Genomic DNA, 17,193 nt, shown 5'->3' with positions numbered 1-17,193 from the left:
ACATATCATTTTCAAAAAGGGTAATAAAGACGTATTTATAATAATGATATTAACACTGATATACTTTGCTGAAATAAACAGTAATGAGAAATTTTACCCTATTCAAATCTACTGCAAGACTAAAGCTATTTAAGCAGCCACTTAGGCAGTCCACCATTTTAATGGATAGAAGGAAAATTCATTTCACATTATCAGTTTCCCCTAAATGAATCTCTAACTTCACAGAGTTCTAAAAATGTTGTGTCTTAGTCAGGAGTTGACAGTACTCAAATAAGGATACTCTACCCAATGGTTACGTAGCTGTATTTAAATCCAAGTTTGGATAATTGTCTTTAACAAATTAAATCCAAAGTTTAAAGCTAAAAATTACAAATTGCTGAACAATTTTCTTCCTGCCCAACTTTCTGACCTAATTTCACATCACCGTCTTTCTCATTCACTCCATTGTCATTTTGCAGTTATTACCTTGGTTTACTTTCTTCCTAGTAGTAATCATGACCGGAAATTATGATATTATTTGTTTAAGTGTTAGTATCTGTACTGCAACACTGGATATAAACTCTATGAGGGTAAGCACCTTATCTGTCCTATTCATTACCAAATCATCAGCACTTACTACGCTCCCAGCACTGCCTGGACCTTAGCTGGTGCTCAATACATAAATAAATGTGACTAAAAAAAGAAATATGCAAGTAATCTCTAGAATCAAGAATAAAATATGAAATAATTTTTACCACAGTATTCATGTTTAAAATCACTAAGAAAATATTAACACGAAGTTAATTACAGCATAGTACTTAACCTCATAAGATTATTGGCAGATTAAATGAGACAATGCTCACAAACAATGTAACACAAGGCCTGACAGCCAGGAACATAGAAGGTGTTCAAGAAAGGTTCTTATAATTGTTCATTGTTATTTCTCCAGCAAACTGTGTGTAAAGAAATTATTAAGGCACCAGGATTGATAAATTTTAATGTGTGCAAAATATATTGAAAGAAAATATATTAGAAAGAAAATATTAACACATTTAATTATGCATAAGAAGTTATCAAAAGAAAGTCTGCAAAGTTTTTAAATAACAATAATAATTTATGGAAAAATTTCATATTTAAAAAAATTATTGTATATAAACCTTAAGTTCACCTCAGTAACATTAAAAGTTTGTGCATATTTACTAATGTTCAAAAGAGTTAAATTATTGTTACATACCCTCCTCAAAATGAGCTTACTAAAGTATGCATGGCACTTTCTTTGGCAATTTAGAATCATGTATCTACTTGAACAACAACACAATAATTATTTATTATGTTGAATGATAAGAGGGTCTTATAAAAATAACATAGAGATAAAATTATAAATTAAATGCAGGTAATTATCAAAGCAAAATCTTCAAATTAACTTTATGCTTAAAAGATGTTTAAAGTTGCATTTTAAATCTTGAAGAACACTACTTCTGTTGTTAATGTAGACATGTGTAGCTTAAAATGAATCAAAATCTATATATTCATGAGTTACAATAAATTAAGCCCCACAGGATAAAGTTGGATTTAGGTGATTGTATAGATTGTACTATCAAGTAATAACTTTTTGTGAAAATCCATTTCTATTTCAAGTCATCTAATTTGCCTAGTGAAATTATAAAAAAGATAATAAAATTAAAATATTTTCCTGGAAACACATTTCATTCAAATACAACTTTAAGTGATTAATTGCTAGCCTCAGTAAATATGATGTTCCCAGAAATGTGTGTTGCCAAAGTAATTTATCCCGCCACACGGATAGTAGTAAAGTGCTGATGGTCCTTGATATATGAGGTCAACTTGTACATGGTTCAGATGCAGCTTTAATGAAATTCCATTTAGAACTGTAACCACAGATATTCTCAGCAGTTTACAAAAGCAGGGAAAAATGACTTTACATTTTTCTACGTGTCATAGCTACTGCTAGTATTTCCATATTAAAGGTTTCATTCGACTTAGTAAGAATTTAAATCTAGTTATTGTGTTACATGTACAGTTACTAGTAGATCATGTGTAACATCAGTCAATATATACCTTCTCTGACTCTACATTGCATTGCTTTGGATATGTATGCTCTTGTTTGGAGGATGCTTAGACTCACATGGCTTTTGCAACTGATCTTCCTTCATAAGTCATGGCTATTAGAAGTTCAGGAATAGAGATGAGTAACAGTTATTTGGTGATTATGAGGCACTTTCGTTAGCAAATTATTCTATTCTGTAGGCAGAAAATCACAGGTAGAAGCACATTTAGAGAAAATCTAATGTTATTTCCTGAAGACCTGGGAGGTCATGCTATTTATCTAGGATTGCACAATGAGTTTCTGGCAGAACTGATGAGGATCAGAATCCAGGCATTCTGGCTCCAAAGCAAGTACTTGCTGTTTCCACTACATTGTGTTACTTCAGATATTGCCAGAAAGTGGATCATAGATAACTGTGAGAAATTGTGGCTTTATAAAATTCAGCTTGGGGCTCAGAAACTAAACCAAGATGTTTTAATATATGTCATCTATGTCCCCTCAAATGTTTTGAGTATGTATAATAAAACACATGGCTATACAGAAGTACTACAAACAAGGTGGAGGGAGCCTGTATTTTGTACAACTATAGGCTCTTCTCTCATACTACTATTCCAAAGACCTGGAAGAAAGCTGTGCACATGTTTAACACTGTATAAATATTTGTATTATAAACAAATACATAAAGTTTATATATTAATGAACTCATAGGATGTGGCATCTAATGCTAATTCAGTTCTAATGTCCTGCGAGTTTAGAAATTCTGCACAACCAAATCTCTGTGGCAGCCAATTTTTCTTAAGTAATGTCAGTGATGTCTAATGAGTTCCTTATTAATTATTCTTCTCTACCAAACTTAACAAAAGATAAAGCAAAAATAAATATATCCATCAAAATTTGTGATTTGAGTAGACATTTCTTACTTTATTACTGTCAAAATAATTCAAATTTGTCATTATTTTCCTTTTAACTATATGAATGACTCTCTGGAATTTTAGACAATGCCTATTGACTAGTAAAATAAAGTGGGTGGAAAACAGATAAAAAATATATAATATTCCTTTACTGAGCTACCTATTTTAGTACCAAGGCTTTAATGTTGTTATTTGGCTTTATGTTGGCATATCCACCTGGTACCCATTCAAAGGACTAAATGAATATCCATACCATATTGATCTGACATTTTGTAGCAACCAAATAAAAGCATCTCTTAGACATCTACAAAACAAATGGTTAATCTAGTTCCAAGGGACAATTCACTTCTGTATACCTCTACTGCATAGCTTCAAAAAATAAAAAAAGACTCTGAAATTGTAAAAGGCCTAATAAAGTTCAGACAGGAGGGAGAGATGGGGAATAGACACAAAAATAAGAGTGAAAACAAAGCAAAAAAGAAAAGGAAGGTGAAAAATATCTCACAGGAAGCCCTCTGAAGGAAGTAACTCACACCAAACCTCGCTTATCCTTCTTGCATTCAGCATTCTGAGGACACACACACACATCCCCAAACAAAATAAAACAAACAAAAAATAAAGCTCAAACCAGAAACTAGCACGCGAGGTAACTCCAGAAGCATGAGTTCATTCATTTTGTTCATTTCAAAAATATTTATGAAGAATTTAAAAGTGTCAAAATAGAATTTAAAAATGCAAGAGGTGTGAATATGAACTCGCCCTTCTCTTAGGGAGCTCACAGACAAGTAGAATCAACCAATCAGTTACAGCATAGTGTTAAGTCTGGTCAAAGAAGGAATGCATAGGCTGTTGTGGTGGGCACAGAGAGGGAGCCAATTTTTTCAGAGCTGGAGGAGGAGAGGGAGTGTATTACAAAGGGTTTCCCAGAAGATACTAAAATCCCGTTCTGAAGGAATGTCCATTAGCTGGTATAAACTTCATAGATAGTGGGAACGGCACGTTGGAAAGGCTCTGAAGAGACAAGCGGGATCACATCTATGGAGACTGCAAATACTTAGTATAGTATACAGCTGGAACAAATTACATAGACCTGTTTATATAATTATAGATTATATCAAAAATAGATGAGGCTGGAGGTAAGCAAGACTCAGATAAAAAGGATTCTGTTCACTAACTTATATTTGTATATTATAGTAAGCAGTAGGGAGCCAAAGAACTGAATCATTTGCAATGATCACTCTGAAAGCAATTTTAGAAAGGATTGAAGGAGACCCAGTTATGAGGCAAGAAGAATCATCAGTCTGCTTGGCCCAGAGAATTGCTCTGGAGTAATCAGCTCATATTTGTGATGTTAAATGTGATTGCTTTCTATTAAAAGTAATCATCTGTCACATTAAATTAACTGTCAATTTGCTTTTTATTGACTTTATAGTTTTGTTTGTATTGAATGTGTAAATTACAATTTGTTTTATGTTTCCAAACTGGTTCCCATTCAGTGCCCCATAATACACATATCTGGTCGTTAAAGATTAATTGTACTTGAAAAATTTAAATGTATTAAGAAATATTTTCCATCAACCTATTAATTCATATCAATCTAGTTCCATGATTATAAGTGTCTAGAGAGATGAAAGTTAGACAGATTTGAATGAGAAAGAGAAGATATAAGTGCCTTAGGAAGTCACTCCATGAAGTTCATCTCAACTAGGCTTTAACATCTCCTGCCACCAAAATAACCTACATTATCAAATAATGCTCCTTAAATACTCATGATCATCTACTGGACTTTTATGCTTAAATGGAAGGAGCTTCACCAAAAAATAGCTGTGCCCTAAGAAAGTGCAGCAAACAACGACGTATTTCACTCCAGGTAAAATCAGTTGTGTCTCAGACTGAAAAATAGGTATACATATAATAAATACAGTCATGCACTGCATAAAAATGGTTTGGTCAATGGCAGACCACATATATGATGGTAGTCTCATATTGCACAGTTTCTGTGTTTAGCTGTTTAGACACACAAATACTTCCCACTGTGTTACAATTTCCTATAATGTTCAGTACAGTAACATGTCTTACAGATACAGGTTTGTAGCCTAGGAGCAATAGGTTATACCTATAGCCTTGGTGTGTGTTAGGCTATATAATCTGGGTTTGTTTAAGTACACTCTCTGATATTTACACAACGACTAAATTACGTAAGGATTACTCACAACGTATCCCTGCCTTTAAGTGACACTTGTTTGTACGTACATAAATATACACACGTTGCATTCAAAATATAAATCCTTTGACTTTTTTTTATTGTGATGATTTTGAAAAATCCTAACATTTTGAGTAAGAGTTAAAAGAAACCACCTATGTACTAATAAATGTCTCTCACTAGGGCAGGATTGTTTGTTCCATAATTCAAAGCAAAACTTTCCATCTTTTTCATAATATGTATAGAAAACAATAGTATTTGCACACTGGAGTACACAGATGTGGCTGTTTATGGCTGTAAGTAACAGCCCAGGATTTCTGGTATCTTCAATCCCATCTGGCCTTCTCAAGGCTGAGGAATCAATAACTTCTATGTACCTGTACCTGTTTTGACCTACTGGTGTGTATTCCAATTGGAAAGCTCTGGCTTAAAGAAGATTCAAGAGCTGAGAAAGAAGCCTTTGCTAGAAAGCTGCTAACTCTAGAGAAAGAATTAACTTGCTACATAAAGGCTGATTGGCTTTTCTTTTTTTTTTTTTTTTTTTTTTTGAGACGGCGTCTGGCTCTGTCGCCCAGGCTGCTAACTCTAGAGAAAGAATTAACTTGCTGCATAGAGGCTGATTGGCTTTTCTATCTTTTTTTTTTTTTTTTTTTGAGATGGAGTCTGGCTCTGTCGCCCAGGCTGGAGTGCAGTGGCGCGATCTCAGCTCACTGCAGGCTCCGCCTCCCAGGTTCACGCCATTCTCCTGCCTCCCAGGTTCATGCCATTCTCCTGCCTCAGCCTCCAGAGTAGCTGGGACTACAGGCGCCCACCACTACACCCGGCTAGTTTTTTGTATTTTTAGTAGAGATGGGGTTTCACCGTGTTAGCCAGGATGGTCTCGATCTCCTGACCTTATGATCCACCCGCCTCGGCCGGGTGGCTTTTCTATCTTTAAATTAATAAAACTGTACCTACCTTTAGCAGATGAGTCAAGCATTGAAATGGTAATACGTGCTAATTCAAATATCAACTTCTTGACTGATAATAGCTGCTTGGAGAGTTCTGTTGGGAAACATTCTAAAGCTTTGTCTAGGCCCAGTTGAAAATAATGCTGGATTGATGAATGACATTTATCATAGCTACAGTAGGAAAGAGTGGCATTATTAACTGACCCAGACCATAAGGTTGATTGTACAACATAAAATATATACTCTGCAACCCTTTCTTTAAACATATTTTAAGAATTGAACTTTAAGCTTTATATCCTCGGTTTGTTTTATTGTTTTGGGTTATAAATAATCCAGCTGACAAACCCACCTTAATCCTTTGTTGTAGTTCATTTTGCTTGACTCAGTGCTTTCAATGTAGGTGCTTATTTTTATCGTTTTGTCTCTTCTTACTGATCTTGTAATATGTAGCTGATTTTATTCCCATTTATCTTTCACTTTTAAATAGAGATTAAGAAATGGCCTCAAAGAAGGACACAGACAAACATGGTCCTGGTTCTAGAGGAAACTAAATGTGTTCACTTTTCCCGTGAGCTTTACACAGGAGTTTGCAACATAAAAGAGATCACAAGGCCAGTACCCATGAAGCCCTTGATCCTGTGCTTGTTACCTAGGAAAGACTGACAGGAATACCTTAAAAATCACTCTCTCTGTGACTTAGGAGAAACAGGACAAATTATCCCAGCATGAAATATAGCCCAAGAATATTGTGGGAATAATGCAGATTGATTTTTTTTCTCTTTTCTAAATTCACATATGTATCCTCCTTTCAGATATTTATTGACTGCCCAGTTCAGTCCCTTTTCATATAGAGAATGAGGGTATATTTCATTTGTTCAAAACTACAAAAATAATCATCCCTCTTACGTTTCAAAATAAAAATCAACTTTGCTCCCAACATGTTTGATATCTGGAACATATCAATTAATACCTTCACTTGAGAAATTCATTACATAAAACGTTGGAATCTATGCTATAGCATTACTGTAAAGAGCTGGATTAAATAGGAAAATGAACACATACACCAAAAGTAAAGTGGGCAAGACATAAATGTCAGAGGCGTTTGAACTGGAGCAACTGCATCTTGAACAGGAGCTGGGTAAAATAAGGCTGAGACCTACTGGGCTGCATTCTCAGACTGAGAATTCCTAGAACATTCTAAGTCACAGGGTGAGAGAGGAGGTCGGCACAAGATACAGGTCATAAAGACCTTGATGACAAAACAGCTTGCAGTAAAGAAGCCGGCCAAAACCCACCAAAACCAAGATGGTGATGAGAGTGACCTCTGGTCATCATCACTGCTACGCTCCCACCAGCACCATGACAGTTTACAAATGCCATGGCAACGTCAGGAAGTTAGTTACACTATATGGTCTAAAAAGGGAGGCATGAATAATCCACCCCTTGTTTAGCATATCATGAAGAAATAACCATAAAAATGGTCAACCAGCAGCCAACAGGGCTGATCTGTCTATGGAGTAGCTATTCTTTTATTCCTTTACTTTCCTAATAAACTGGCTTTCACTTTAGTCTGTGGACTTGCCCTGAATCATTTCTTGCATGAGATCCAAAAGCCCTCTTTGGCGTCTGGATCCGGACCCCTTTCCCGTAACATCTCTCTGGTGACCATGGAAGTGACTATACCTTTAGGATTAAGGGTCCTCTTGTAAAGGAGTCGGGGAGATACGTCAGGTTTCAGAACCAGAGCGACTCTATCTTGAGTGGAGGCAGGAATATGAGGCTGGGACTTGCTGGGCTGCATTCCCAGAAAGTTAGGTATTTCTAGCCTCTACATGCTTAAGGTTAAGGGAACAGACGGATGATGTTTACTAAACAGACCCAGACTTGGGAGTGTCCTGATATCCCAATAACTTGAGAACAAAGGCATTCCTAATTTTGCTTTAAAGTCAGTAATATTGATTCTTGCAAAATACAGTAATTAAGAAAATTAATCCTTTATCACAAACCCTTGTAGCAGAGCACATCTCCTCATGATCTTTTTCTTTTTAACTTAGGTAAAAGAAAGTACCTAGGTTAAAAAAAAGTATTCTATTTTTTTTATTATTTTTTACTTTCTTTACCTAAGTTAAAAAAAAAACTGTAACTAGGGTGGACACATTCCTCCTCTTACTTTCGCGAATGCTCTACTCTGTTTATGGAGTAGCTGTTCTTTCATCACTTTGCTTTCTCAATAAACTTGCTTTTGCTTTGCACTGTTGACTCACCCTTAATTCTTTCTTGCGCAAGATCCAAGAACCCTCTCTTGGGGTCTGGATCAGGACCCCTATCCTGTAACATAAATAGTGTATTCATACAACAATAAATAAAATGACTAATAAACTAAAATGTTCTATTTGCTAGTCATCAAAGAAACGTAAATTAAAATGAAACCCATGTGGAAATGTTTAAAATAAAACAACGATGTAATTCCAGGAAACAGGCACTCTCCTCCAGGGGTATAATCTTTCTGGAGGCTAGTTTGACAATATTTACCAATACGTTTAAGTGTCATATACAGTAGTTCAACTCAGCAGTTCCTTTTCTGAAAAGATAGCCTAAGAAAAATTTCTGCAAAAACTTCCTTATAATTGTTTTTAGTGGTCTCTCCAAGAGTAACTTAGCCCTAAAGCACGTAATAGAGTTTGAAAACAATACAATGAGAACCATACAGTGATTTCGCCATGTGGATACAGAGTAGCAGAGGAGGGGAATTAGAAGATTTTAAAGGACAGGGGCAATACGTGCTTGCAAAGGATGGAAAAAAAAAAAAAAAAGGTAGCAGAAGCATCAATAATTAAGAACGAAAGTTTCCTGGATGTCAGCTTCAAATCCTGCTGAGGGTCAAGTCTGGGGTTGTCTTTTTACTTCCTTCTGTGTCTCTAATTAATTAGTGTCTTTCTCTTGTTCTTTCACCAGGAAATCTAACTTGCGTGCACAAATAAATCATCCTTGGCTTTGTCAATGTCACTGCTAAACAAGCATGATGGGTTACACACTTCCCTTCACTCCAACTGAACAAAAACTTCCTCACTGAAATATTTAACAAGAAAAGTAATAGTTTTGTTTGTTCATTTGTTTTTTTTTGTTTGCTTTGTGGGTACAATACCTTAAAGAATATCCAATTAAACGCTTCAATTTTGTAAATGAAGAGATAAGACTAAAACGATAAACTGGCTTTACTGTGTTGTTAATAAAATGGCAGGGATTACAACCTGGATGTTTACGGAAACTCTTAGCCCAATTCCCCTATAAAGCAAAAAGGCCCCTAATCTTCACCAGAAAATTAATGCATCACTTCTCTCAAGGGCTGTGAAACTGTAAACAGTAAGTTGTAAACTGTTTGCCATGATACTTACATAAACCACATGAAGATATATGTGCGTTTGACCCAGAAACTTGAAGTGCATATATTACAACAAATGAAACATGGTGTACCCACAGAACTCTCAGGAGAGTCTTCTATCCAGAAATCACACTTGCTTCATGTTTTAATGTTGCTGTTAGAGAATAAGAAGGGACTTGCCCAGCTCACTGAACCTGCTTTCAACGAGATAAAAGAATTACAACTGGATGTCACTGCTGCTCAGCCTTCCTGTCCCTAGTGGAATTCAGTGGGCTCAGAAATAAACATTCACCCCATGAAGCTGTGACCTTATTGTGCCTTCTATGTTTGGCTATGGATTGTGGGCAAATCCCTCTGTTATACCTGTGCCCCACTTCACTCCCTTGCGTACCTCAAAAAAAAAATTTAGAACTGTTTAGAAATGGTGGGAATAGCTCGCTTTGGTAGCACATGTACTATAATTGGAATGATACAGAGAAGATTAGCATGGCCTCTGTGCAAGGATGACATGCAAATTTGTGAAGCATTTCATATTTTTTAAAAAATGTATAAAATAATAACAACTAAAAAAATTGCGGCAATAAAAGCATCTCATTAACAGGAGGTTGAAACTAAATTCTCAAGTGGGCAATATAGACAGATAGGTGTTGTTGTTGTTGTTGTTTGCATGGAGTGGCAATCACACTGTTAATGACTCCATAATATGAAAATGCCATTAAGTATCAAGGCACTATAATATATATTTTTAAATATAAAATGGGTCTCAAATTCAGAAAGCAAGTGTATTAGTCTGTTCTCACACTGCTAAGAAAGACATATCCAAGACTGGGTAATTTATAAAGAAAAGAGGTTTAATTGACTCACAGTTCCGCAGGGTGGGGGAGGCATCAGGAAACTTACAATAATGGCAGAAGGGGAAGCAAATATGTCTTTCTTCACATGGCAGCAGCAAGGAGAAGTGCAGAGTGAAGGTGGTGGGGGAAGCTCCTTATAAAACCATTAGATCTTGTGAGAACTCACTCAGTCATGAGAACAGCATGGACATAACCATCCCCATGATTGAATTACCTCCTACCATGTCTCTCCCACAACACCTGGGATTATGGGAACTACAATTCAAGATGAGATTTGGTTGGGGACAGAGCCAAACCATGTCAGTAAGTATAAACAAAGACCTGGATTTCTGGCCTCTCTAATGCATGACGACAGTTGCTTTCGGACTTAATGCAAGGAAAAAAAAAATCCATTTGGTTATGTGTGCTTCAATCTACCTGATCTAATAACTGTAGGTCCCCGCGGAAATTCACACTGTGGATGTATTATCCAGAAGAAAAGAAGTTAATAAAAGATTAGTGATGTACCTCTCAATAACAAATGTATTGAACATTACTTATCAAATATTGATTACATTAAAAATCTTGGCATTTTGTAGCAAGATTGCAATACCTATGTTATATGAATCCACTAAGAATGAGAAATCAGACTCTGAAATGCTTGCTAAATTAAAGTTCTACAAATGGCATTATGAGGTAAAATTTTGTACATAGAAAGCAATTGAATTAAAGAAATCAAACTCTGAAATGCTTGCTAAATTAAAGTCCTACAAATGGCATTATGAGGTAAAATTTGGCATATAGAAAGTGAATAAATTAAGCCAATATCTTTAAAATAAAAGAATTTACTATAAAATATTAGCTCAGGTGTTCTTTTTTTGATTACGTATAGCTCAAAATGTTAACTTCCAAAATGAAAGTCTGCCCTAACTCCCTATTGGAGGGTAAAAAGGTGAACTCTATTCATCCCGTTTTTTGAAAGCACCAACTTTCATGGTTTTTCTTCCTTCTCAGAGGAAGCTACTCTTGCAGGTGACAGAGGGAGAAGCATTTATCAGGAGAAACAGAAATTGTCCAATGAATGGCTTAATTGTTCCTAAGTTGAAGAAGCTGACCTTCCAACTAAGGTCACAACTGGCTGAAATTCATAAAGTCAAGTTAAATCAATACGACAAATATGTATTTATTTCTTACTGTGTATCAGGTAGTGGGCTAGGCTCTGGTGGAAAAGAAAGTTGGTCACAAGTTAAATTGTTAAATATGTGTACTATTGAACTCTGAAAATAAATAAACCTCTTAATCTACCTGAGCTTTATCTGAGTCTCCTCAAACTTTCAAGATTTTCATGATATGGAGAAAAAAAAATACAAATACTTTAAAAACATATTTAGAACATGCTGTTAAAAGATAAAAACCACTAGAGATATCGTATTAACCAAAATCATGCAACATAATAATAAATATGTTGCCAGCATTTATTAAGAATTTACTATGTGCTAGATACTGGGCTAAATGCTTTATCTGACTTACCTCATTTAATCCCCATATTAGCCCTATGAGTAAAGCAATATTAAAAATATATTACACTTAAAAATGTGTAGCAGAGAAGAATTTTTTGATCAATAATGAATGAATGAATGAATTGTCCTCATTAAAAAAAAGAAGAAACTGACTTACAGGTCTGTCTTGTGACAGTCATCCAGTCAGCAAGAGCTCAAACCTTAATATCATGTGGTAAACACCATGGTAGAAACATATACATATTCACATGAAAGTATAGAGAAAGGGTTTCTAACCTAAAGTGGGGAGGAGGAGAAAGTTATAAAGAAAATGAAACTTCATATTATCTCTTCCCAAATAGGGGTTACGTTCTACTTCTCAGAGAGCACGTTCATAATAATTTGCATTTATCACTCCGTGCTGATGATTTGCTCATATGGCTTCTTCCCTAATTAAACCATTAGTCCCCTAAGGTAGTAATATGTCTTAATCCATCTTTATCTTTTGAGAGCCTTGAATCACATCTTGTATAGTATAGCATCTGATAAAAGTTTGTTGACTGAATATATGACCCATGAGAGATAGTGCCCTCGATTAACTAATAGATCAAATCATTACTGAAAGATGGCCTCCTAGTCTTGGGAGTATTTTCTAACACTTTCCTCAGAATTAACTACTTTGTATGAAGCTCACGACTTACAACATCATTGTATTTTGTCCTGTATGCATAAGGTCATAAGAAAATTCATCTTTCATACTATATATGATTACCTAGGAAGACGGTCACGGACTGAAAGATATTTGTCACAAATATGGGTTTTATTTTATGATTTAACGGCAGGATTCCATTGCTATTCATCAACTAATAAAATTTACCCATCTATGCACAGTGAGTTGTTTATTGAATACAGCAAGATTGATTTTAGCAGTTTTGGCAGGTGAAAATTAAAACCATGCTTGCTTTGTTCCAATGCTTGGTAATATGCAAAGTAATAAAGGAACTAGAAGAGAAGCAGTTCATATATTTCTTGAAGTCAGAGGTCAAGGATTGGTTCATACTGCCATTTCATTGCTCATAAATTATAGAATAATACAGCAAAGTTCCTCATGAGACTAGCAGCTGTTATTATTGTAGCAAGTTATATTTGAAAACAGTGGCCTTTTTCAGAGATGGGTAGCTGTCATTATTATCATGAGTATGCAAAGATTATACAGAAATCAGCAATTAATACTTGACAAGATTACATGAAAATGGCAAATGAAGTTCCGCCTTGATCTTTGCTGAATTAACATTTCAGGCATGTGGTCATCTTGAAATTTTAACTCACAATGATGGGTCAGTTTCCTATAGATTCAGGGCTGTTGTTGGGATCTTGGAATTCCTAAAGGAATACATACTTAGCACATCACTTTGCCATTCCATTAGTCTATTTCAATTTGTTAAAGCATAGCTACTGAGAAACTGGCTGCCCTTGTCAACAGTATGACATTTTTGGGGAATGAATAAATCTTCAAGGCATGATAGAAAAGATGAATAACAGTGGGTTCCCCTTATCCATAGTTTAGTTTTCCTCAGATTCAGTTACCCATGATCAACTGCAACCTGAAAATATTAAATGAAAATTTCAAAAAATAAACAATTCATAAGTTTTTAATTGTACACTCTTCTGAGTAGTGTAATGAAATCTTGCACTGTCTCCCACTGTCCTACCTGGGATGTGAATGATCTCCCTATCCAGCATTATACATATAATACTGTACGCATTATGGACCTGCCCATTTAGTCACTTAGTAGCCATCTCGGTCATCAGGTCAACTGTCTTGGTATCCCAATGCTTGTGTTCAAGTCATCCTTATTTTACTTAGTAATAGGTCCAAAGCACAAAAGTAGTGATGTTGGCAATTGTGATATGCCAAAGAGAAGCAGTGCTTTTCTTAAATAAAAAGGTGAAAGTTCTCAACTTAATAAAGAAAAAAAAAATCACATGCTGAGATTGCTAAAATCGGAGGTAAGAATGAATTTTCTGTCAAATTGTGAGAAGGGAAAAAAATTGTGCTAGTTTTGCTGTTGCGTCTCAGACTTGGAAAGTTACTGTCACAGTATATGATTAGTGCTTAGTAAATATGGAAAAGGCATTAGCATGAATAAAAACAGGTTCTGATTGACTGTAATGGGGTTCAGTAATATCTGTGGTTTCAGGCATCCACTTGGGGTCTTGGAGCATATCTCCTGCAGATTAGGGGAGACTACTGTAGTACAATCTATGTCTGGTGGTTATCAAAAACATAAAAAACACAACTGTCAGTTTACAGATTTGTGTCTAAATCTAGTTTCTGTTTCTCAATATGTTGTGTAAAACACGGCCGGGCGCGGTGGCTCACGCTTGTAATCCCAGCACTTTGGGAGGCCGAGGCGGGCGGATCACGAGGTCAGGAGATCGAGACCACGGTGAAACCCCGTCTCTACTAAAAATACAAAAAATTAGCCGGGCATGGTGGCGGGTGCCTGTAGTCCCAGCTACTCGGAGAGGCTGAGGTAGGAGAATGGCGTGAACCCGGGAGGCGGAGCTGGCAGTGAGCCCAGATTGCGCCACTGCACTCCAGCCTGGGCGACAGAGCAAGACTCCGTCTCAAAAAAAAAAAAAAAAAACACAATGAATCTCAAGGTGATATATATCTTTTTTTAAAAAAATATTGGTAGTGTTTTTTAAATTGACACATGATATTTGTACATATTTATGAGGCATATGTGATATTTTGTTACAAGAATAAAATGCAAAATTATCATGTCAGAATATTTAAGTTATCCATCACCTCCAGAATATGATCACCTAAAGTAGAAGTCCCCCCTTCAAATTATTTTAAAATATACTATACATTGTTTTTAACTATAGTCCCCCAACTCTGCTACCAAGCATTAAAACGTACTCCTTCTATCTAACTGTATATTTGTGCCCATTAACTGACTTTTTTTCATCTTCTCAACCATCATTGATTTCATGTGGTCTGTTTTTGCTTTTGTAAAAAATATTAACAGCTTTCAGTGATAACCAAAGTAAAATTTATTTGTTGGAAATCCAAAGGATTTTCTTTTTCCTCAGGAATAGCAAAGAGCGTATTGGCTATCTGGTTCTTGGACTTCTTCAAAAATGCCTTAGAAATTCTATCCTAATGCATTTCTCTGCAATTATGTAAATTAAGGCACAGTGTATATGAGACAAATGAAGGAAATTCTACAGAAAAAAGTAGCTTGTGTACTTAAAAAGGTGTCAGGATCATGAAAGATTAAAAGCATTTTTTAAAGGCTTAAATTCGTCTCCAAAAAGGTGGAATGGTTGGGTTGAAGACATAGCTACCAAAGACATTTTTAGGACAATTTTCAAAATTTGGGTATGGATAGTGTGTTGGACAAGAGCATTATATCAATATTAAGTTTTCTTATTTTGATTATTTAACTGTGGTTATGTAAATAACAGCTTTTCTTGTAGCAAATACACTCTGAAGTACTTAGGATAAAAAACTGATGTCTCTAATTTATCCTCAGGTTATTGAAATAATTTACTCTCGAATAATTCAGAGAGAAAGTATGCCTGAGAGAGTGCATAGGGTGAGCACAAGATGATTTAATAAAATAGATTCACCACGTGTTAACAATTGATGAATCTAAGAAAAGGATATGCATTTTTGCACTATTCTTGTAATTCTTCATAAATTGAAAATTATAACTTAAAAAATTATAAAAAGACAAATTTGCATAGTAGTAAAATTAAAAATAATATGATTTCAAAGATAATCATAATAATTAGGGTAATACTTTGCATTTGTATATTAACTATTATCTTAATAAAGCTTCCAAATACGTGAGTTGACTTTATTCCTGAAACAACTCTACAATTTTAAATGTCTTTATTCCCATTTTAAAGATGAAAAAACTTGGAAACAGAACAATTCCAGTGCTCTAGTTCAAAAGATTTTGATTTATAGTCTTTTCTGTGATAACTACACCACAAACTGTGCAAATTGCCCTCATTTAGGTCATGAGGCAAGCCTGCGGTTTGTCCTGTGCTCACTAACCAGCTGTCAAGCTGTAAGAATTTGGGTGGTTGCAGATCAGGAAGCAGCTCTATAATTCAGAATCAATCTTCTAAGCTGTCTTGTCTCTATTTTCATAGCATGTTATTGGTTTGCATTCCAAAGTTGTGCTAGCTCTTCCTGGCATAATCGATGGTGCAGGTGCATGGTTTTAGGAAAGAAACAATGGTAAATCCTATTGGGTTGTGCTGCATTACAAATAGAAAAAATCAATGTTAGACAAGTAGAATTGAGAAAATCATGAGAGAAATAAATTTGATTTTCATGCTTTCAAGAATTACATCTAAAAGTAGGTATTTTATTGGAAAGGCATAGGTGTTCTTTAGGGAGAGAAAGGAAGAAAGGGAGGAAGAGCTATGATTTCATATTTCCAGAATTCTTATTTCACTAGAATGTAAGATTTGTCTTCTGAATTTAGACTGATTTTTCTTTATTTTAAAATTTTATTTTAAAATCTGATTCTTCATGTGTAGTCAAATATTTGTAAACATAGTATGTTTACAAAAATAATTTAGCGTTTCTAAGTAGTGTTCATTACTTATCCAGGAAAAATAAAAGACACAACTTAAGTGCTAAATATGCAAGTTGCAGTGTTATAAATGATTAGGTGATTCATTCTTTCATTGAGCAAGTATTCATCAATTCATAGAGAAGCAGAAAAGCATGAAGGCTGAAAGCACGTAATTTGGAGCCAGACTATTTGGGTTCAAATATAGGACTCTGTTTCTTAGAAACAGTGATCTTGAGAACATTTCTTAATATCTCCAAACTTCAATTTCTTCATTCGTGAAATGGAGAGAATGACTGAACCTACCTCATAGGGAGGTTGCGATAATTAAAAGTATAAATATATGTGGAACACTTAGAACAATGCTTGACACATTGTTAGCATTTGATAGATTTTGATATTATTCAAAGTGTAATCTGAGAAATATTCATTGAGCATCTAGTATAATCCAGGTAATCCATAGTAAAGCATGGGATTATGCAGTTATTTGGGGAATAAAGAAATGACTCAGAAAAAGATCCTGCCTTAGTATGTGCATTAGTTATCTATTGCCATAAAGCAAGTCTCCACCCCCATTCACAAACTCAGCAGTTTAATAATAAATACTTATTATTTTACAGTTTCTTTAGGTCGAGAATTCAATGACTTAGCCTCTACCTCAGCTGAGGTCTCCTCTGAAGGCTTAACTCAGAGTATTCACCTCCAAGCTCACTCATGATTTGCTGTCAGTGTTCGGTTTCTTACAAACTATTGGACTGAAGGTCTTA

General features: G+C 35.2%; 1 protein-coding gene and 1 non-coding gene across 2 annotated transcripts in view; one reads left to right on the top strand and one right to left on the bottom strand.

Moving 5' to 3' along the window:
- NAALADL2 (N-acetylated alpha-linked acidic dipeptidase like 2) overlaps positions 1-17,193 on the bottom strand; it is a 959,155-nt gene that overhangs the window by 411,124 nt on the left and 530,838 nt on the right. The window lies entirely within an intron of this gene.
- LOC116481403 (U6 spliceosomal RNA) lies at positions 9,929-10,031 on the top strand. The gene has a single exon (XR_004251557.1). It is a non-coding gene; the product is annotated as a U6 spliceosomal RNA (small nuclear RNA).

Source organism: Hylobates moloch, unplaced genomic scaffold (assembly GCF_009828535.3).
Source record: "Hylobates moloch isolate HMO894 unplaced genomic scaffold, HMol_V3 SCAFFOLD_13, whole genome shotgun sequence".
Taxonomy (NCBI): Eukaryota; Metazoa; Chordata; class Mammalia; order Primates; family Hylobatidae; genus Hylobates; species Hylobates moloch.
Note: the sequence above shows the minus strand (reverse complement) of the source record. Positions and strands in the feature narration are given on the sequence as shown.